The sequence below is a fragment of the Felis catus genome, chromosome A1, assembly GCF_018350175.1.
Source record: "Felis catus isolate Fca126 chromosome A1, F.catus_Fca126_mat1.0, whole genome shotgun sequence".
NCBI lineage: Eukaryota > Metazoa > Chordata > Mammalia > Carnivora > Felidae > Felis > Felis catus.
In genome coordinates, this window is record NC_058368.1 from 95,407,261 (window position 1) to 95,430,336 (window position 23,076).

Consider the following 23,076-nt stretch of genomic DNA (forward strand, 5'->3'; position numbering starts at 1 on the left):
GATATTTTTCATACGCATTCAGGGTGAGACCGTTTTGCAGTTATTAATCTGTGATTCTCAAATGTTAGCAGGTTCGAATAAAAACATTTCAACTTCAGATCAGATTCACCTGCAGGGCTTCTTAATACAAATGGGGAGGCCTCACTCCTCAGATTTTCTGATTTAGTAGGTCTGGAGTGGGACCTGATTGTACTCATTCCTAACAAGCTTCAGGTAATACTGATTCCTCCTCTGGGTCCACATGCTTTAAAAACCACTGCTCGAGGCTGTGGCTGGTTTGATTCTTCCCTGTTTGGGCCCTCGTTGCTGTTTCTCGTCAAAGCCAGCCTTCTCTAACCGCACCCCCCCACTCCCCCCCGCCCACGGATTTGAAGATGTCTGCTCCCTCTTCTGTCTGGTGAAGCCATAGTCCTGTTTGAGCTGGTAAGTCGTTTTGGTCAAATGTTTTCGTCTAGAATTGTTCTCTCTGACCAAATTTATTTGGGAGAATTTCCAGTGATTTGCTCTACTGCAGCTCTGAAGGGTGATGCTTATGCTTCTTATTCATTATTCCATTATTCTTTTTGAAAAAAAATTATATATTATATATATTATTTCATATATAATATATATACTACACTATAGTATACATAATACACTTCCCTTGTTGTATTTTATACATATATAATATATATGTTATATATACACACACATATATATATATATATATATATATTTTTTTTTTTTTTTCCCCTGCTTGGTTTTTGTTGGTTTTTCTTGTCTCACAGTGCCATTTCTGGTGGTGCCTGTCCTCTGGCTCACATAGGATATTCAAACAGTCTAACTGAAAGGGTGCATGGTGTCCCTTAGGAACAACCTATTTTCTCAGAAAGTGAAGTTGTGTTTTCTGTATCAAATGCGTAGCTAGTCTTTAACACCTGCCGTTCTTTCGTTTATCCCCAAAGACTATTACATTACCAGCTCTGTTTTAAAGCTGGTAACATAACAGTCTTTGGGGATAAACGAAAGAAAGGCAAGTATACAGCTACGTTTTATTATTATTTTTTTTCTGTGTTGGGACATCGTAGTTTTCATTCGTGATTTGAAACAACGTGTTTCCCTGTCGCTGTTGACCGGTGCCTGTATGACCCCATGTTACTCCCACACTAGAAATGCGGATATTTTGTGAGTCTTTGAGTAGTTATCTCAGAAAAACACGAGTCACCAGGAACCACAACCCTGTCTTTGGACTCAGTATGTCTGCCCACTCCCCTTGGTGATTCACAGTAAGACACAACAGGTGCTCATCTGCCCGGGGGCGGGAAAGTGGGGAACAGATTTGAGGCAACAGTTTCAAGTCTTGCAGGTAATTAACTCGGCCTGCTTGAGCTGGATGGGTACCAGATGTTTGTTCACCCATGCTGAGAAAAATACTCTGTCCCTTTCATCAGAGGGACTCAAAAGGCTTCCCAAACATTAATTAATGGTTATCATCCGTCCCATCATCCCCACTGCCAGAGGAGGAAACTGAGCTGTAAGGGCCAGCAAAGTCATTTGCCTGCTGCCCCGAGGCTGGGTGCCGTCAAGGGTAGAACAGGACGCTCCTTTTGGTTGCTTGACCTTGGGTTCCTGCTTCTTCCTGTTGATGAAACAACTACCACCACATCTTAAACTTGGACAATAGAAGGCCAGGTCTCCCCTCAACCTCATTTATTCAAAACCCAACAGGCGTAAGAGTGTGTGAGTAAGCACATGTGTATGCTTCTGAACATGTATCTAACCTTGAGCTAGAATGATTTCCTGTTGACACAGAAATCTAGAAGAGTTGATTTATTGGACTTGGCTCTGTGGAGAGAGTCACTGACCAATGAATGACCCAAAGTGGGAAGGAAGAGTTGCGTCTTTCCATGGGTCGAGTGATCGGACAGCTGGGAACAGAGGCTGACCCCAGCCCTCAGGGAGGGGCGGCACCTTTCCACAGCACAAGTTGCTTTTCTTCCCCCACGTGGGAAGGACAACAGCCTACCCCAACTTTGTACCAAGTGTTCACCAAGTTTAGCAGCTGGCATTCTCAAACAGCTCTGTGTATGCAGGTGCCTGGCCCAGGTTGCTTGTCCCCACCTGAGAGACAGCAACTTGCTGGCCCTTCTGCTTGTAGTTCCCGCCTGTACCCTGTGACATTTGGAGTACTTAGCCAGGCCCTGGGCACGACAGGTCCATCTGAGGCAGTGGATCCTGGATTCTGGGTCAGGTCCTCAGTCCAGGCATCTATCAGGAGTGGGAATATTCTGGCTCACTTTGGTTGAGAACTTTTGGAAGATGACAAAGGAATTCTTAAGAAGGTCCAAACTCTACAGTGTACATTTTATAGGGCATCGACATAGGCCTAGTATGCACCAAAGTCCTACTTCATGTATACATAGATAAAATCCACTCACATTGAGTGGTGGATATTGATTAACCTCTGGTCGTCATAGGGTTTTCAGAAACGTCTAGCTAAGGTGGCAAGGGACAGAGTTGCTGTTTTCCTGTAATCTATAGCTCCTTCCTCACTGCTTCTCTGTTAGGTTCTTATAGGATAGTGTTTACTGGAATTATCTAGACCTGTTGGTTGGGAAAGAAAGAAATTGTAGCTTCCTGGCCCATCCTGAGAGATGGAGATTCAGTAGGTCAACGATGAGGTCCACCTGGCCGTGGTTTTTTTAATAAACCTGCCTGGATCATTTGAATGCATGGGATCTGTGGACCACACTTGGAGAAAAATTATTTGCTGTGATTTTTGTAATTGAAAATATCCCAAGTTGGGGTGCCTGGGTGGCTCAGTCGGTGAAGCGTCCGACTTCAGCTCAGGTCATGATCTCACAGTCTGAGTTCGAGCCCCGTGTTGGGCTTTGTGCTGACAGCTCAGAGCCTGGAGCCTGCTTCAGATTCTGTGTCTCCCTCTCTCTCTGCCTCTCCCCTGCTCACATTCTGTCTCTGTCTCAAAAATAAATAAATAAACATGAAAAAAAAATGTCCCAAGTTGATTTTGAGTACAGGTGGGGCTAAGGCTCGACTTCATAAAATACTGGTACATGAACCCTAGAAATAGCTTTTGCTTCTTCCTGGCTCTCAAAACTTCTCATCTTACCTGAATGTCCTGTGCTACTTAGGAGTTCTTGATCCTCCTGTGTTTTCTGTGGTACACAAGGGTAAAGACTGTGGATTCTGCAGGAAGCATAACTTGGAGATAGGCAGCTCTCTTTTTCATAAGGACCCCTCTTAGGCTTGGTCATGTAGAGTGCCATTAAGTACTCCATACATGTTAACTAATGAGTTTTTACTGTTGAGGTAGAATAACATGGTTGTATGTGGCCCAGTTCTTAATAAACTGTATTACCTATCAGCCAAAAAATGTCTTCTGTGTGTATTATACTTTATATTACATAGAATAAAAAAAAAATCAAAGGACAGTCTACAGTAAGTTCCATTTCTGATAGAATGGTTACGTTCTGAATTACCCAGTTCCCATTTCCTGTTAGTACCAGCCATTATCCCTATGTAATGACATAGTAACCAATGCTTCTACCTGGAGCTGTGCCAGTTCTCTAAACCGAAGGATCTATCCATTAGTTCGCTGCCATTTTACAAGGCTAAAGAGTGAGAAAGAAGACGGGGTTCTTGACCATAGTAAGCAGAATGGATGGTTTCTGAACTGCATTGGTCCATTCAGGCTCCCATAGCAAGTACTATACACTGGGTGGCTTTAGCAGCGGGTACCGATTTCTCCCCGTTCTAGAGGCTGGCAAGTCCAAGATGAAGATTGTGGCCGCTTCAGTCAGTAGTGATGACTCTCTTCCTGGCTGTTCCTTCTTAAAAAAGGCACAAGTCTCTTGGGACTATTCTCATGACTTAATTACCTCCTGAGGGCCTATCACTTAATACCATCAAATTGGGTGTGTTGTTGGAAAAGAATTATTTTTCTTCAATTTTAAAGATAAAGGGAAAGAGTTTTACAAGAGCCAAATTGAGAATGCTACCTGGGATACACCATCTTGACAAAGAAGATGGTGCTCCAGGGAAGGTAAAGGGTTAGAGATGTTTTCTTTGTTTTCCATGAAGAGTTACAAAGCTGCATGATGAAGGACCTTCCAGAAAGTTAGACTTGATCTTAGAATTTTAGTATGTGCAAGGCCACAGGACTTCAGTCTTAAGGGTCCCAGGGAACTTTCTTTTTCTTACCTTGTGTTCAGAATGCTCCTATTTGGTTATTTTCTTGAGTGAAGCAGTTGCACAGTGTAGCTCAGGGCAGAAATAGAGCCCATGCTTGGAGGTTTGGCTGGTCATTTTTGGCCTTGGTAAATGTTATAAAGCAGCTTTTCTGGGAGCCCAGGAGCAGGGCCCTCAAACATTAAATGGTGAAAATGCCCTTAATCAGAAAATCCTTTGTCAGAATTTTGGGGGCAGGGGTGGAATATAATTCAGTCCATAGCAGCAGCTAATAATGGGCCTCCTTGGTATCACTTAGAGGCCAAGCCAGGCCCCCACCTGTTATTATAAATAAAGTTTTATCAAAACAACAGCTCATGCTCCTTTGTGTACGTAACCTCTAGAATGGCTTTTATGCTACAGAGTCAGAGTAGTTAACATGAAGGCTGTGTGGTCCACGAAGCCTGAAATAAATCCCCTGTGGCCTTGGACAGATGTGTGCCTACACTGGCCCTAAACTATAAGATGGGCCATTTCTGAGGACATAGACCACATGGAAAAAAAACAGCAAGTGCAGAAATTTTTGCCTGTGGATATTATATTTCTTGTGAGCCTTTTTGAGAGGATTAGGATACGTCATTGGCTGGGACTTGGCTGTATTCCCTTGTGTATAAGTATGAAGTATGGAGGAGAAGTTTTTTTGTTTTATTTATTTTGAGAGTGTTTGTGAGCACTAGCATGAGTGGGAGAGGGACAGAGAGAGGGAGTACTCATGAGAGGGAGTACTCATGAGAGGGAGTACTCAGGAACTTTGAGATCGTGACCTGAGCTGAAGTCAGTTGCTTAACCTGCTGAGTCACCTACGAGACCCTGGGGGAGCTATATTTCAAGTACATATGCAGTAGGTTAGAAAAACTGACCATGGTAAATATCTTGAAAAAAGTCATACATTCCAGGGTTTTCTAAACTGTATACTGAAAAAATGATGTAACATTGAGATACCTCTGTCTTTTGCAAAGAAAAATTTGGTAAATGATGGGACAAAGGTAAGTTCCTGTAATTGAATGGAATCTTTGAGAGACTGGATATGTTCCATCTCTGAAAAACAAATACATAGACCATGGAGTGTTTTCTAAACATAATTAACCAAAGTCGTTTTTGAATAAGAGTGATGGTGTGCAGAGCATGGGCGTGGAAATGCTGGCCTAAATCATTTCCTTGATTTCCTCGCCTCCCCCCTACAGTATTGTAGGAAATACTAAGTAATCATGATTTGTCTGGCATTTGGGTCAGGAAATGGTATCTCTTTGGTTACAACTCGGCTCACCTAGTTGAAACACGATTAATTTGTGGCTTCAAAGTCTATATTCACATCATTCCAGTGATGAGAACTGTTCATTCTAATTGTTCTAAACACTGTTGTTAAAACAGCCGCTAAAGACTGCCTCCAGAGGTTGCTCAATTATTTAAGATACTGATGCAGAAAAGCAATGCATCCTGAGGAAGACACGCCATTAATTAACATGTCTTGTGGCTTACCCTGTCCCTCTTCCCATTGTATCCCGTTGTCAAAGTTGGTTAGTTCATGAATAACCAAGGAAGAACTTGGTGCTGTTGGCAGCTGTGGGGTTTGTGATCTTGTTTAACATAAAATCGAAAAAAAATATTAGGTTACTGCGTGCAAGGCCCTCCCTTTTGGGTTTCACCTCCCATTGGGTGCTGGGGTGGAGTTGGTTGTACGATGGATATGTGGAGCCGAAGCTTAACCCCCCAGGCAGTGTATCTGACTTTGTTAGGAGCTTTGTTGCAATTTACCAGTAAGATGAATTCCTAATAAATAAGCTCGGGCAAGGTGCTTGAACTGTGTGGGCTTTTTTGTTTGTTTTGATGACTATGGGGGCTTCTGTTATTGATGGCTTACTTTTTTTTCCGTAGACACAAATCACTTACTACGCTTGGAACTGCAATTGTACTGCCCAGACTGATCAATCTCAAACCGCTGATTCTTTCAGTGGTTCTGGGATAAACTCGTGACCCCCCTGCTCTGAGCCAACAGCTCGCCATTCAGATTTGATGGATTCTGGAGACATTTATGAGATGTAAAATTAATACTGTCTCTGATAATTGAATACATTGAGAAAATGTTACCTGGGCATTTAAACGGCTTTCTCCAAGCTACTTCAGATGGCGATCTGGAAGCTGAACCACCTGGAGCCATAAACAAGCAGGTGTGGAATAGGCAGGCTGAGTCCTCTGGTGCAGGACAGACAGTATTGGATGAACTTGGGAAATACAATCGAGAAATTGTGTGTGTGTGTGTGTGTGTGTTTTTTTTTCCTCAGGCACCCGAACAGCTTCCACGCTGTTCCTGCAAGGGAGTTGTGCTTTGGAAAGCAGAGTTGTAATTTGTATTGACTGTCTGTGATGTATCTGTATGTGACAGGCAGCAGATGCCTATATGGATCAAGACAAAGGTGACCAAAGGCACTGGCTGTTTTTCCCCCACCCCTGCTCTCTGCCCTCCTTGTGAGGAAATCCTAGACTCTTGAAGGAGTCTGATGGTTTCCTCATTGCAATTCACACAGTTGCGGACAGCCAAGTGCTTCTGCTCTAAGAAATAACCTCACCACACCTCACCAGTGCTTTTCTCTACACCCCCAGACTTTGAATTTTTCTAGTGGTACGTTGGAGCTTGCTTGTCCTGACGAGAACCACTCTTGAGGACCTCTTTTCTGTATTTAGTGCTCCGGGATCTTAAGTGACTTGTAACCAACCAGTGAGGGGGTATTGACAAATCAGAACTCTCCCGGGAAAAGGACTGGTTGTTAAATACTTAATAGCACACCGCTGGATCTTTTCAGACTAACCTGATCTCCCAGGAGTTACCTGTGACATTACAGAACTTCCGTTTCTGTGCAAATCAGACTCCATTATTCTGCTTGTTTAGACTTGATAGCTGTGGTTGATGCACCATTTAATCTGTATGTGAACGTATACTAGGTCAGTGTGCTGGGTTCCAGGGATAAAATACAACGATGAGATAAAATGAACAAAACTTGTATCATTCCTTTTTATGCTTGTATAATATTTCACTGAATATTACTTAACGATTCATGAATTATGGACATATAGGCCCTTTCCAATATCTGGCTATTAGAAATACTGCTGCGATTAACATTCATGTACACCTTTTTGTATCAAAACAAGTTAATACTTTTGGGTACATACATGGGAATAGAATGGCTGGGTATTAGGGTAATTTAATGCTAAATATTTTAGAAAAATGCAAGCTATTTTCTACCGTGTCTACATTTCGTATGCCTTTCTGCTTGAATTAAATTTTTTTTAAGCTATTAGTTATTTGAGAGATAGAAAGAGACAGACAGAACAAGCCAAGGAGGGGCAGAGAGAGAGGGAGACACAGAATCTGAAGCAGTCTCCCAGCTCTGAGCTGTCACCATAGAGCCTGATGTGGGGCTCGAACTTCTGAACTGTGAGATCATGACCTGAGCCGAAGTCGGATGCCCAGCTGACTGAGTAACCCAGGTGCCCCTACATTTCTGCTTGAAATCAGTTAAGGTTACAGTTTTAGTATATCTTTGTCAACATGCTTTATTTTTCCAACTTAAAAAACACCGCCATTCTAGTGGGTATAAAGTGGTATTGTGGTTTTGATGTTTATCTCCCTAATGCTTAATGATCTTTTTTTTTTTTATGTGCCTATTGGCTACTAGTACATCTTCTTGGGAGAAAGGTCTGTTCAAATCCTTTGCCCATTTTTAGATAGATTTTGTCTATTGGTTTTAAGGGTTTTTAAAATACATTTTGGATCTCAGAGTTAACAAATAGACGACTTACAAATACTTAGTACCACGATAGAGGTTGTTTTTTCAGTTTCTTGATAATGTCTTTGGTACAAAAGGTAACATTTCATGTCCCATTTCTGTTTTTTATTCATCTATTGCTTTTGCTTTGGGGGTCCTGTTTCCAAAACCATTGTCTAATTGAAGTTTGAAGATTGACCCTGGAGTTTCCTTTTAAGACTGTCCAGTTGTAGCTGTCCAGTGAAGGTATTTGATCGTTTTCAGTTACTTTTGTTATCTGGTGTAAGTTAAGGGTCCAGCTTCATTCTTGGGCATGTGGCTTTCAAGTTGTCCCAGTATCCTTTAGTGCAAAGACTATACTCAGAATTCCTTGAATTTCTCTCTGCATGTTATGATCAAATGGTCCATCTTGGCAAAGAAGGCAATTGGGGTATTGATAGGGTTTATGTTCAATCTCCATGGATTTGGGAAGTCATTCAATCCGTGAACAGTCAATGCAGAATGAACAATACTTGGGGGCACCTGGGTGGCTCAGTCGGTGAAATGTCTGACTTGGGCTCAGGTCATGATTTCACAGCTTGTGGGTTTGAGCCCCGTGTCGGGCTTTGTGTGACAGCTCAGAGCCTGGAGCCTGCCAGGTACAGCCTGTCTCTCTGTACCTCCCTTGCTCATGCTCTGTGTGTCTCTTTCTCTCTCAAAAATAAACATTGCAAAAAACTTACAAAAAATGAACAGAATTTTTAGCATTTTCATTATATGAAGTTTTATCTGAACCAAGTTAGGACAGCTGCTTGGGATGCACAATCTTCAAAAAAGAAGAGCGTGCTCTTGGAAAGGAACATTTAGTATAGGGTTTGAAATGACTTTTCTATTAGGAGTTAACAATCAGGGTGCCGGGGTGGCTCAGTAAGTTAATCATCGGACTGCGTTTCAGGTTGGAGAGACAAATGTTAAAAAAAAAAATTAAAACATCCTTTAAAAAAATCATGATGGAAGACATTCCAGAAAGTTGAAGACTTTATGTGTGCTTTTAGTGTGTGCAAGGTTGCGGGCTGCAATGATAGGGGAACTTAGGGAGATTATTACTTTTCATGTTTGAAATGTTTCTTTTAGGTTGTTTGTTAATGAAGCAGGTGTACGATGCGTGCTCAGGGCAGAAATCGAGCCCATGCTTTGAAGGTAGGCCAAGTCCTTCTGACCTTGGTAAAAAGTGGAAACGTTTAGCTTCCCAGAGAACCCAGGGATCGAGCCCACCATGTTCTAAGCTAAAGTTGTCTTTTATCAGGTCACAGGAGGTCTTTGCATTGTGTGGGGTTGGTTTGCTGATTTGTTTTGGGGCTTCAGTTTTTTGGAGGACTTTGAGTTGTCGGTATACAAGTCTTAGACTTCATTTGTCAAATTGATTATTAAATATTTCGATGTTTCATGCTAATTTAAGTGACAGTACTTGCTTAATACCAATTTTAGATTGTTGACTCCTCATGTCTAAGAAGTTTTTGTGTATTAAAATTCTGCCACTGTGCTGAACTTGTTTATTGGGTATTGGGTGTGCGTGTGCGAGTGTTGTGTTTTAGGGCTTTACAACTAGAACAGAGAGACATTTGCAAATAGGGGTAGTTTAACTGCTTTGTTTCTAATCTGGATGCCTCTTAAGCTTTCTCTTAATTGCCCTAATTTCACTGAAATAGTGAATAGAATTGGAAAAAGCTAACTTCCTTTCTTGTTCCTGATCTTTAGGGTGAAAATCTTCAAGTTTTCACCACAAAGAGGATGTTAGCTGTGAATTTTTCATTGATGAGCTTTAATGGGTTGAAAAAGTTGCCTTTTATGCCAGTTTGGTATTTGTATCATGAAATGGCATTTGATTTTAGTAAAATTTTTTTTCACATCCATTAAGATTATCATGTGGATTTTTCCTTTGTTAATATGGTTTATTATATTATTATTACTATTATTTTTTAACTTTGACCCTACCTTGTGTTTCTGGGGTAAATTCTACTTGATGATAATGTACAATCCTTTTACTGTGCTGTTGGATTTGAATAGCATTTGGATTTTTTACATTAGTGTTTAGAAGTGATAATCTAGTTTTCTTTTGTGATATCTTACCTGGTTTTCTTACCAGGGTATTACTAAACACTTAAAATGAGTTCTAAAGTGTTCACGTGTTTGTTTGTTTGTTTATTTATTTATTTATTTTTATTTATTTATTTATTTATTTAATTTTATTTTTTTTACTTTGGAAGAGTTTGAGAAGCATTTTTTTGTGTTTTTTAAAAATTTTTCTTTCTTTTATTAATTTTTTACTTTGGAAGAGTTTGCGAAGCATTTTTGTTCATCTTCAAACATTTTAAAGAATTAATTTAAGTTTGTTTATTTTGAAAGAGAGTGTATGTGCACAAGTGGGGGAGGGGCAGAGAGCAGGAGAGACAGAATCCCAAGCAGGCTCCCTGCCATCAGCACAGAACCTGATAAGGAGCTCGAACTCAAGAACTGTGAGATCGGGACCTGAGCAGAGATGGAGAGTCATATGCTTAACTGACTGTATCACCCAGGTGTCCCCAAACATTTTTTTTTTAGTTTATTTATTTTTAAGAGCAAGAGAGAGTGTGTGAGGCAGGGGCAGAGAAAAAGGGAGAGAGAGAATCCCTGGCAGACCTTGGGCATTCAGTTTGGAGCCTAATGCAGGGCTTGATCCCAGGATTGTGAGATCATGACCTGAGCCAAAAAGAAGAGTCAGACACTTAACAGACTGAGCCACCCAGGGCCCCTCTTCAAACATTTTGTAGAATTTACTAGTGAAGCCATCTGGTTCTGTTTTTTGTTGTTGTTGTTTGTTTGTTTTGTTTTGTTTTTGATTTCTGATCAAAATCTATTCATTGACTATAGATTGTATTCAGATTGTTTATTTCTGCTTGAGTCATAGTGCAAAAGATTAGTAGTAGTGGCCCTATTTCAATCCCCAGTTTTAATAATTAAACCCTTTTTCTTACCCTCTTGGTGCGTGTCTGTAACTAAAAACTTGTTTGGTTCAAAACATCTTAGACCACTTTTTTTTTTCTTTAATTTGGGTCTCCATTTTACTTAAATCTGCAATAATATTTCTTGGAATTGATGCTAATTTCTTGATGTGGTGGGTTTACTTCTTAAAAATGACAGAGGGGCAGAGATTTTCCTTTTACTTGTAAGCTAACAAAGTATTCATCTAGTTTCATGGATGCTAGTTGAAGACCTAATACTCCTGTGTCCTAGATAAAGGATAATTTATTATGCACGGCGGTGGTCTTAGCCAGAATATCAGCCTTTTCTGGTGCACGTTCCCTACATTGCAATTCCCACAGGGTATCGTGAACAGGGGACATCTACTCGCACAAGGGGTTGTAAGCATGCGGGCTCTTTGCTCCAGAGGGAGACACTGTTATCTTCAATTGCAAACATTTTAAAGAAGACTGTGTGGGGCCAAAGTGCAGTTAGTGCCTCACGTGTACATGGAAAGTCAGTAGGGTACATGGAAATGATGCCATGTGTGGCCTTCAAAGGGTTGGCAAGAACTCTGGATTTTACTTTTCATAAAGTGATGGGATTGTTGGGTTTCGAGGAGGACTGGCACATGGTTAGGTTTTGAAAGAACCCCTTGGGCTTCTGTGGGGAGATAAGACTGAGGGAGTAAAGAACAGTAACTAGTAAGAGGACATTGCAATGTCCAGGAGACAGATGAAGGGGATACATTTAGTGCCGAAGGCACAGATAAGTGATGAGAAGGAGACATAGTTTGAAGGAAGAATCCACTGGATTTTCTGGTGGGTTGGATAAAGCCTGGTTGAAAAAGAATTAGACAAAACTAGCATGCTCAGGCTTGAACAACTGAAAATCTTAAACGCTTTGGCTTTAACAAGTGAATGAATGATGGTCCTATTTAATAGGATGGACAACACTGGAGGAAAAACAGGGTTGAGGCTTACGACCACCTGTTCTGGACTTGTTGAGTTGTATTTTCATTTTTATTTAAATGATCCCTATACCCAATGTGGGGCTTGAACTGTAGACCCTGAGATCAAGAGTGCATGCTGTACCAACTGAGCTGGTCTTTTTTATTATTAGTATTATTTTTATTTGTTGCATTTTAGATGCCCATTTGATAGCCATGGGAGATGCAAAGAACCTAACTGGATATAGAAGTCTGTGGTTTGGGAGAAGGCAAAAGTAGAGGTAAAAAAATTTGGAAGCACGATAGTATATTGGTCATAAAAGGTCGTGGGACTTCATAAGATGACCTTAGACCCCAGTATACTGGTCAATGAAGTCAGAATGAACTTCATTGACCAGAATGAACTGGTCAATGAAGTCACCAATGAACCCTGGTGGCTTTGGGACATTTGGAGGTCAGAAGGATCAAGATTCAGTACACAGGACAGAAACCAGGAGCGTACTTGACCTCAGAGCAGATGAATAAAGATGATGATGCTAAGGATGGCTGCCACACTTACAGGAGAGTTTGGTTACAAAACACCTAAGATTGTAAAACAATTCCCAGGCTGGGTCCCTAAGTGGAGAAATTAGAAAAAATAGACTGGGTGTTCTGCTAGTGGATAAAAGTGGATTAGGAGTTTGGAGGGATTGGGAAAATCTCAGCGAGGGGATTTGGGAGTAAGTGGAGAGTAGTAGCTGACTGAAGAACAGGATATGGCGAGTGGGTAACTCTTAAGATTTTATGTTACTTGGATTGCAGAGAAGTAAATCCATGCTTCACGAAGCTCCCAGTAACCTGTATTGCATGGAAATGCTTATACTGTCTGGGGTGTGTGTAAGCATGGACATAGACACATTCGTATGTGTGAGAATGAAGACAATAGTGAAAATCTGCTAGTAGAGAAGAGTGTGAGAAGTAGCCACAAGTCTTGAGAGGAATGTGATAAAAACTAATGTAGCACCAGAAACATGAGCCCAGAGGGGAAAGGGGAAGGGCATCCATGGAAACAAAGCCCAGTGCTCTTGGGCTTAGAGGGTTGAGCTGGCATGTAGTTGACTCCTATGTGACTTAGTAGCTGCCCGATGATGATTCCATCATATTACCTGCATTGGCCGAGGACTTCTGGCTCCCAAATGTTGAGTATTCATACTGATCATAATTTCTCAGACTCGTAGCCCTGGGTGCTTCTGGGCAACACCTTTGTGCTGCCAACCTTGATCTGCTCTTGTCCGTTTCTTGGGAAGAAGGCCACTTGGGGTGGTGGGTATTTCATGCTTCTAACCGAATAAAAATAAAGATGTGGCCTTCTTGGAAGCAAGATGGAATGCATCTTAATGTATACAGCTGCTGAGCTTTGAAAACCCATTCTGAATTTTTCCACATTCCTGGGTTCTTGCTGTTTTTGTAGATGGTGCTATTAATTTCTTGTGTCATCACGTCTACAAATTAATTACTTATTTAAAAATGTTCTTTGTAAAATCTTGCACAAATCTCTTATACCTTTTAGATAATGGCTAAGTGGTTTTATTTACTGATAGCATCTGAATCTTGGTTTCCATATTCGAAGACTAGACAATGACCATAAGAATAAACTGAATGTGTTCAAGTAAGAAAAAATGATACTTAAACCTTATTTTCCAAAGTGCCCAATAATGACTCAAAAAATAATGGATGAGTGTTACTGCTGTGATTTCTACCTAACCTTGTCTTGTCTAACAAACCCTCTGATTTCTCCCTCCTTTTATTCCTAAATGGACCCCATGCCCCCCAGTGCTAAAAATTAGATACCCAGAAGCTGAAGAGAAAAAGTTGAGTCCATACCTACTAGAAGTTCCAATAGGAGCTTTACTACTTTCCATGTTTGTCAATATGGCAAGTTGTTGAGTCTTTGTACCTTGCTTTCCTAACATTGGTGGATCATAACAGTCCCTAGTCACTTAGCACTGTTGGGGAACTTAAAACCAATAATACATAGAAAATGCTTAGAATGCTTAGTAAAATATTCAGAGGCTAGCTTTGATAATTCTTCAAATAGACTTTTTTCTTTTTAAATTTTTAATGGTTTTGAGAGAGAGAGACAGACAGACAGACAGAGACAGAGCATGAGCAAGGAAGGGTCAGAGAGAGAGAGGGAGACACAGAATCGGAAGCAGGCTCCAGGATCTGAGTTGACAGCATACAGCCCGACGCAGGGGGTGAACCCAAGAACTGTGAGATCATGACCAGAGCCGAAGTCAGAAGCTTAACTGACTGAGCCACCCAGGCGCCCCTCTTCAAATAGACTTCTGTTTAAGTGGGAAACTATAGCGTTGTTTGGCTGTGATGTCATTTTGTATAGAAGAAGCTGGAGCTGGGCAAAAGATGAAATGAATTTGAAGGATACACCAAGAAGGGGATGAAAAGAAAAGGCCTATCTTGTATGAGCTAATGGAGAGAAGACTGTCCCAGTTGGTATGCTTTCTCTCTTGGTGCTCATCTATGTAGCTCTGCCATTTTGATGACTTTGAAAAAGAATATGTGCTTTGATACAAGGAGGCCTACTGTTGGCCATACCTCTAACAAAAAGTGACTTTGAGCATATGCATTGAACTTGGGGAGTGCTGATTTCTTGCATGTAACCTGGGAAGAGTAACTCAGTAAGAATCAAACATGGCTTGGAAATGCGCCATGAAAACATGACCAAGAGCCACCCTTGGTCGGAAGCTTTTTGAGATTCTACCACGAGTAAATGACGGCTGGGTTGGATGTTACAGAGTTCATCTGGTCGTCATGAAGTGACTCAGTCACACAAGTTCTACTGTTTCTTGGGAGATTATTTCAAGGAATCTCTCAACTGCAGCCCCCTCCCCTGGCATAGCAGACAACAGCTGTTCAAGAACAGGAGACCACAGTCTTGTATTGTGAAAGGGAGGACAGATTTTTGTTTGACTGTAATCCCTGGGGAGTTGAAGGGTGGGTAGAAATTTTTCCAGAGGAGGCTAATTTCCTTTCCTTGATTCAAAACAGAAAAGCAAAAACAGATTAACAACTCCTACCCATGCCACGACAAAAGAAATTCAATTCGGTCACGGTCCTGGTCTCCTGGCTACTCATCCTTGGGGCCGTGGCGCTGAGACTCTGAATCACCAACAGATGAGAAGATAATGGCCCTTTTGGAGCAGTTAGGCTCTATCCTGTCCCAGGCCTTCTGGGGACACTTTCATCCTGTGTTGATAGCACAATATCCTGGAAACGGTTCTTAAGAAATCATCTGAATATATTATTATTACAGAGGTCCCATGCTGTAGCAATCCCAGCTCACCTGATGATAAACTTCTCTGACAGAGATGAAAAATTATTTCAGGGAACAGAAAATAGTATGATGCTGCAGAATAGTTTGTCCCTCCCCACCCCACCCCCAGAACTTGAAGAGAGCCCTGAGCATGCATGAGAGACGTGTCTCTTGTGACACCTCATTGGGAAGACACTAGCTATTGTGAATATTCTTGTTGAAGAGCTAAAACCAGAAGACTTGCTTCCTTTTTTCTTTTCTTTTTTCCTTTTTCTGGGCTTTTCTAGTACCTCCTAGAAATGACCAACTGCTTTACATTAAAATCTTAGAAAAACAACTTGCCTTTGGACAGGTCCTGGGTTTTCTGTGATGTGTTTGTGTAATTTTTTCCGTTAACAGGTTCAAGCGTTTTGGGTATTTCAGCATTAAAGGGAGATGAATGGAAGTTTAATTCAATAAACCGCATAGGATTAAACCCAATATCCGAAGTGAGGTGCTGCGGGCAAGGGTCTTGCCTTTCCTGCTCTTCTCCCAAGCTCCGAATTGGCTTCTCTTCGGACGAAATTATTTGTAGATCCCTTGGTATCCAAGGTGGCCTATTTGATCCATCTTTGTTTCTGTTAAGGTCTGTGCCTGGCTGAAGGGCTTTCTGAAAAATGTGAAGAAATGCTCTTTCTGACCACACACACACAGACACAAATGGAAACAAAAGCATTCCCTGTTCCAGCTGAAAGAACCATTTTTTCCCTATTGAGAGGACAAGTTAGGAAACAGCGGAATAGGGAGAATGAAATGATGAAGGTGGGGGGGGGGCGCGGGTGTTGGGGTGGGGAGTGTGGCTAAGAAGTCAGAGAAAGGAATCCCTAGATAGGAAGTTAAATGTATATACAAGAATTAGCAAGTTCAAAGAAATGGTGTGTGTGTGTGGTGGGGGGGGGGGGGGGGGACAAGTTACAGCAGGAAGAAGGAATAAGCAGAATAAACTCTACATGCAAGAATGGACGAATTTGAGGAAAAACAATTCAGCAATGGGTACAATACTATGAGAAAACAATGATACGAAAGAAGAATGCCCTCTTCAGATGCACTAGGTCCTCTATCCAAGAATGAGAAAACTCCCAAATAAGTAATTAGGAATGAGAAATGTGTAATACCTACAGCTGGAGCAGAGGTGAAAAATGGAAACACGAGTGGGCTAATTTATATGAACTTGGCTGAAAGACTCCTTTTCTAGGAAGACAGGAATTAAGAAAAATCAAGAACAGTTAAGCCTGAAGAGACCAATAATAATGAAAGGGATGAAAACACTAAAACCCTTAACGACCAGAATACACTGCATTTCAGAGAAATTCTTGTGAACCTTTGAACAACAAAATCTTAATTCTACTCTTAGGGTTTTACTTGGGTTGGTTTCCTCCCCTCCCTTCCCACACTCCCACTCCCTCCCACCCCTCCCCTTCCCCTCCACACCTTATTTCCACCAAGCTAGGCTTTATCTTGATAAAATGAAGAACTGTCTTTTCACACACAAAACCAATGTTCAGGCTTAAGAATAATCTATAAAGTAAGTCTAAATAGGAAACTTTTAACTAGAATTGGAGGAAAAAAATGCCAATCCTAATCAAGTACAGTGTGTTGCAACTTGAGTGGTTCCATGTGTAAACACTCCACCAAGAAGCTTCCAGAGTTCCTATCAGTTTATGGACTGAACAGGCACAGGCTCGAATGTGGCTGGAAGCCTTGTTGACCAAGAAAATAAACTGAAATTTGAAGCAAACAAGCATTGACTTGGGCAATTAGAATTGAAATTCCAGAGAAAACAGGTTGAGATAGAAATCTCAATAATATTCCCCGGGAGACAAAGAGGGGTCAGAGATACAGAGGTGAAAGGTCATGAGTGCACGTCTTATATAGGTCCTCTGTACAAAATAGGGATGGAAGGTATGTGAACTGGGATTGGCTGAGTTAGTATGCAAATGAGGATTAAAACTTGTTAAACTGGATAGGCTTCTTGTGAAGAAGGTGGGTAATCTAGTTGCTATGGTGAGGAGGGGGTCCAGTCCAGGCTGATGGCCGCAGGGGGCGGGGTAAGCTCATAATGTTGAGACGTGTCTCTGATGAGGACATGTACAAATTGCTCCTTTCTTAGGGTCTCCCAATCATATTTTAAAAAGGACCCGTAGCTAGGTTTGCTGGCTCCATTTGAAGTCTTTGTACAACATAACAGTATCCATAAATTAAATGAAATCACTATGTGTAATTTACCAATTGGACTCGGCTGCGTACAGTTAAAGTAACTGAACAAGGAGGCCCTTAGGCTGGGGTGGCTCTGTAGACTTGGTACCCTAATAGAAGCAAACCACAGCCTAAACCAGAGTCTGTTCACCCTACCTGGAGAAAAGTCCACTGAAGAACGACGTATCACAGAGAGCCAATGAGACCTCTTCCAAATAAGGCAACCGGTGAACCTATAGGCAGTCAGAGAATTCAGGTGGTTTGTTTCTACCTCTTCCCCATTGAAAACGTCTCTCTTACTCAGGTCCGTGGAGGGCTCCTGACCACCTGAGGTGTAGCCCTGCAACCCATGAATTGAAGAATACACTGAAGCACATTAAGTCTTTGACTTTATCTTTGAGCGTTTGATGATCTCTTCCTCTGAGAAGGAAGAATGATAACTGAAGCCATCTTGAGGCCAGTTTATTCCAAGCTGAGTAATGCCAGGTACAAGAGACCTTTGTTTGAGCCACTTGTGCAGCAATCCCAGGAAAGCACACTGGTCTTGGTGTGTTGAATGCTCACTTCTGTCTGGTTGGATGCCCTCAATTGTCTTTTGAAGTTGGTCTCTGTGCCCTTGAATCTTGCCGATGATTGAGTGTGCCACTGAAGTAACATGGAATGGGGGTCACGTAACCCCTCAAAGAAAGGAATGCTGGTGAGTCATCACTCTGGGTCTCTTACCTAAGGTTCATTCGAGGAATGAAAGTGTGGTTCCATATTATTAAAAGTTTATTATGATTTTAATGTAGTGATCGTTCAGAAGAGAACAAGTAGACCAGTTCTTTCGATGTCAGGAATGCATATAACCTAATGGAATGTCCATTTTCAAAGCATTTTTAATTGAAATATTAACTGAAGAATTCATCATTAAAAAAAATAGGCATCTCAAACTAATGTGTAGCATGGAGCTTAGTGGTGACAGTAAGTAGCCTGAGAAGACAGTTTGTGATTAGCGCCGTGACTTACAAGTGTTCTGGGGATGGTTGCTAACGTGCTTAGATACTATAACGACCAGACAGGTGATCTGTGTGGAGAGAAAAGTGATGGCTATGTCAAATGAAAGGATCAAATGAAAGTTTGTTGGATCTTGTAACAGTTGTCCCATTTCACTGACGTCTTACTTATCCCAAAGTCTTCATACAAGCTAGAGATACTCAGTGTGTGGTTTCCAGAGCCCTGGGGTATGTCAGGACACTTGGACAGGGATCTGAACACTTGACAAAGTAATACTAAGGCCTTGTTTGCAATTTGCACTAATGGTACAAAAGTGAGGGTGTATAAAAATGGCTAACATAGGGGCGCCTGGGTGGCTCAGTCGGTTAAGTGTCCAACTTTGGCTCAGGTCATGATCTTGCAGTTCACATTTTTGAGCCCTGTGTCAGGCTCTGTGCTGACAGATTGGAACCTGGAGCCTGCTTCAGATTCTGTGTCTCCCTCTCTTTTGCCCCTCCCTCACTTGCACTCTGTTTCTCTCTTTCCCTCTCCCTGAAAAATTAATAAAACATTAGAAAAGTGGCTAACACAATCACACTAGTATGTACTCAACATCTAAGAAATGGCTATTTTCACTTAAGACTGTTCTGAGAATGCAGTTTGAATGCTGAATTGGATGAAATCTAGACACATAAGTAAATATATTCCGTATTGTGTGACAAAGTGCAAAGGGCACATGAACATTTATACTGCATGTAAAGTGTAACGGATTTCCTGAAGGAAACAGTTTTTTTTTTTTTTTTTTTTTTTTTGGTGAGAGTGTGGCTTTTTTTTTTTTTTTGAGTTGTGAGCTGAACTAGCTGCTTTTTTCATCAAATGCCATTTTTATTGAATATGACTAACCATGGTAATTGGGACCTGGGTTTTTGGCAGGAATTGTATCAACATTGAATGAAATAAGCCTATCACTTCAAGAAAAACATCTGACAGTATTGGTTGCCAATGATAAAACTTAAGCTTTCAAATGAAGATCATATATATATATATATATATATATATATATGCACAATTTTTTTTTTTAAACTGGAATCTGTCACTGTGAGCTTGTTTCCAAATACTCTGTTCTAGGAGACGGGTAGTACTACTAACCAGTGCACCTTTACTGATAATGGGTAATGTAAAAGGTCAATGCTGAGGTTTGCATTGGAACTCAGGGATTTAATACTTTCCAAGAAGCCAGTGCATGACTTAGAGAATGTCAGGCGTCTGCCGAGTTTATTTCAAAGTGTAAGATCAACCAAAGGATTTGTGTGTGTGTGTGTGTGTGTGTGTGTGTGTGTGTGTGTGTGTGTAAGAGAGCATGACAAATTAAATTCTAATTTGGAAGCTTAAAACCATAGAAATTATTGTATGGAAATGATCCCTTGTGTGCTTTTACAGGGGAATCAAAAAAAAAAAACCACACTTCAAGGTATTAATAGACTGCATTTCCAATTAAAACTTCTCATAAGCGTGTGTGTATCTTCCTCTCCTTCCACCAAAACAACTTGATGACACAAACTGAATTTGGAAGCAAATAGGAGAGTACAATAGAAGATATTTTCTAAGGCAAGTATCAGAGACACTTAAGAAAAAATGTCCACAGTAAAGCAATGTCTCACTTCTGACCATTTTCATTTGGAATACACACTGTTCCAAAAACACTTGTGATCACATTGGCTAGTAGCTGTAATATGTGAACACGCTTTGAAAATGACATTGAATTTCAGATGTGGGAAATGGTCAACCGCTAGCATGGGTTAATCCCTCAGTTAGAAAATTTCCCTGCCAACGACACCTCTCCCAGATCGGACTCCATGTTTCAGATCTCCATGGGGACTGACAAAAGGTCCCCAGTTTCCCACACGGGTTATGCTGCTGGCAGAGAGCTCCCTTGAGGCCCTGGGTTTATCCTTGGTGTTCTACTGACCCTCCTTCAGTGCGGTGATCCTTGCTGCTGCCTTCTCACTGACTCAAGGTGGCATTTTCCTGGGCTTCCTAAGAGCCAGAGAGGGCTTTTGGATTTAGTATGAAAATCTGGAGCAGAAGGCAGTGATTCACTTGTTTAATTAAATTGTGGACCTTTCTAGAGTATATGGGTTCAGATTGGAAATGTCGTTGAACTGCCAAATGACAATGCTAGGGATTATCTTCCTTGATGGACCTCTTCCACCCTCCCTTACTCTGCCGTTGATCACAAAGCTCTCTTCCTGTTCCCCTCTACCCTCAGCACTATTGCCACCTGTATGGTAGGATACTGTGGTATAAAAAAGTCTTCCTCATCACCATGGAGTCAGACCAGTAGATGGAACATTCTGGATTACAGACTATAGCTTTATACCTTCTCTACTTAGAAAAGTAAAGGTGACTTAGCAACTGAGGCTAAGTCAGTTGAGGCTCTTGAAAGGATTCTGCGCCATCAGTTTTCTTACTAAGCTTCTTGGATTGCGGAGCCGAGGGCTCTCCCACTCTGGAGAAGCCCTTGAGAAAAATTAACCTGGATAGACCTCTTCTGAGGTTGGGTGAGCACAGCCCCTCCAGGAATAAAAGTCTGACTTAAAAGTAGAATGAAAACAGACCAAGAACAAAGGCATCGTTAACGTCGAGTTGAAGAAATAATTCATAAAGCTGAGTCCCGTCACTTCTCATGGGTAAACTATTTCCTTTTATAAATTTTGGTCACCTTGGTGTACATTAGTATCCAGGAATCAACCAGCGTAATTTTTTTTACGTGGTAAGATTTTCAACACCATTAGTCCCATGAGTTCAAAATGCTGCAAACTTCAAAGTGTATCCATAGCTACATCGTTATTCCTTCGAGCCAGCCTTGCCCAGTAGCCCACAAACTTCCCACCCTCTCAGTAGGGGAGCAGTAGTTAGAGACGCCACATAGAAATTCTCATCCACTTGGCAAGGTGCCGCCTCCTGTGGCTGTACAAAGAAATCTAAAAACTCATTAAATAGTCTGGAAAATACATCAAACACTCAACAATGTTTTTTTTTTTTTTCCTATGATTTGTATAGGAACAAATCACAACATAAAGGTTAAATTTCTCCCCAAATGTGTATTACTGGAACTCAATGAAAGGCTAGTATATGGCACAGAGAATTTGGCTCTATAGAATGGCTCTATAGAATTTCTATTTCAAGTATCCTTTATGAAAGCTCACTATTGTCTGTTCTCATCTGAAAATATTCGAACTTTTAAAGTCCATCCATTAAATTATTAGTCTGTCTTCCTCTCAGAAAAATGAAGGTATAAAATCAATGGGCAAACATTTACTGTTTCTATACACCAATAATTATTGGAGAAATCGAGGAAACAATCCCATTTAAAATCGCCTGAGAAAGAATAAAATGCCTGGAGGAAAGGAAAAAATACCTAAGGAGGTGAAAGATCTGTACTCTGAACTGTAAGCTGCAGATGAAATTGAACACAAAAATAAATAGAAAGATATCCTGGTGTCTTGGAGTGGAAAAGTTGATACCAGGGAAATGTTTCTACCACCCAGAGCAATTGACAGCTTCAAGGTCATTCCTAACAAAACTGTAGTAGCACTTTTCACCGAAATCGAAGAATCTTAAAACTTGTGTAGGACCATGAAAGATAGTAAATGGTCAAAATAATATTGAGGAAAAAAAATTGGAGGCCTCACACTTTGGTCAAACTCTATTGCAAAGCTAAAATAATGAAAACATGAAGGTACTGACATAGAAATAGAAACACAGATCAGTGAAACATGATAGCCCAGAAATAAAAACCCTCTTGCATGGTCAATTTATGACAAAGGAAGCAAGAACATACCATGGTGACTGACCATCCCTTGAATAAACAGTGTTCAGAAAACTGGACACTATCTTCCAGCATACCCCAAAATCAACTCAAAATAGATTAAAGACTTGAACATTAGACCTGAAACCATAAAACACCCAGAAGAAAATGGGGAAGTGAGCTTCTCGAGATACGCCCTGGTGATGTTTTTTCTTTTGAAACTTGATGCCAACAACGTAAGCAAAAATAGACCAGTGGGTCTGTATCAAACTAATCTTTAAAAACTAGAAACAGAACTGCCGTGTGATTCAGCAATATAGGTAAACTCCTATTTTCCCCCTTTGTCTTTCATGTTCATTTCAAATGCTTGCTAAGCCTTTCAATGCCAATTTCTCTTTTTTTTTTTTTTTTGCATCTTGCGCTTTTTTTTTTTTTTTTTTTTTTAATAGATTGTCATGTTGGCTAACATACAGTGTACCCAGTGTGCTCTTGGTCTTGGGGAAGATTCTCATGATTCATCGCTTACACACAACACCCAGTACTCCTCTCAACGAGTGCCCTCCTCAGTGCCCATCACCCATTTTCCCCTCTCTCCCTGCCCCCATTGACCCTGTTTTTCTAAATTGGAATTTCCACAGAATGCAGTGTCATCATAACCTGGGTTGTGGAGTAAATATTTTCTGTGAACTTGTGTTAGTTTTTAAGAGTATTTAAAAATCAAGCCTTGAACAATCAGGTTCAGTGTCCTGAGTGATGCTTGGAATAGTGGTCGTTAAGTGGAATATACATCAGTGACCTGTACTGCATGAGTGATCTGAACCAT

The 23,076-nt window shown here is 41.0% G+C and overlaps 1 long non-coding RNA gene across 1 annotated transcript in view; it reads left to right on the forward strand.

Moving 5' to 3' along the window:
* The first annotated feature begins 217 nt into the window (after positions 1-217).
* The window catches only part of LOC123385477, a 412,382-nt gene continuing 389,523 nt past the window's right edge, over positions 218-23,076 (forward strand). Inside the window, exon 1 of the long non-coding RNA XR_006598062.1 lies at positions 218-423. This is a non-coding gene — a long non-coding RNA (uncharacterized LOC123385477). The remainder of the gene's footprint in view (positions 424-23,076) is intronic.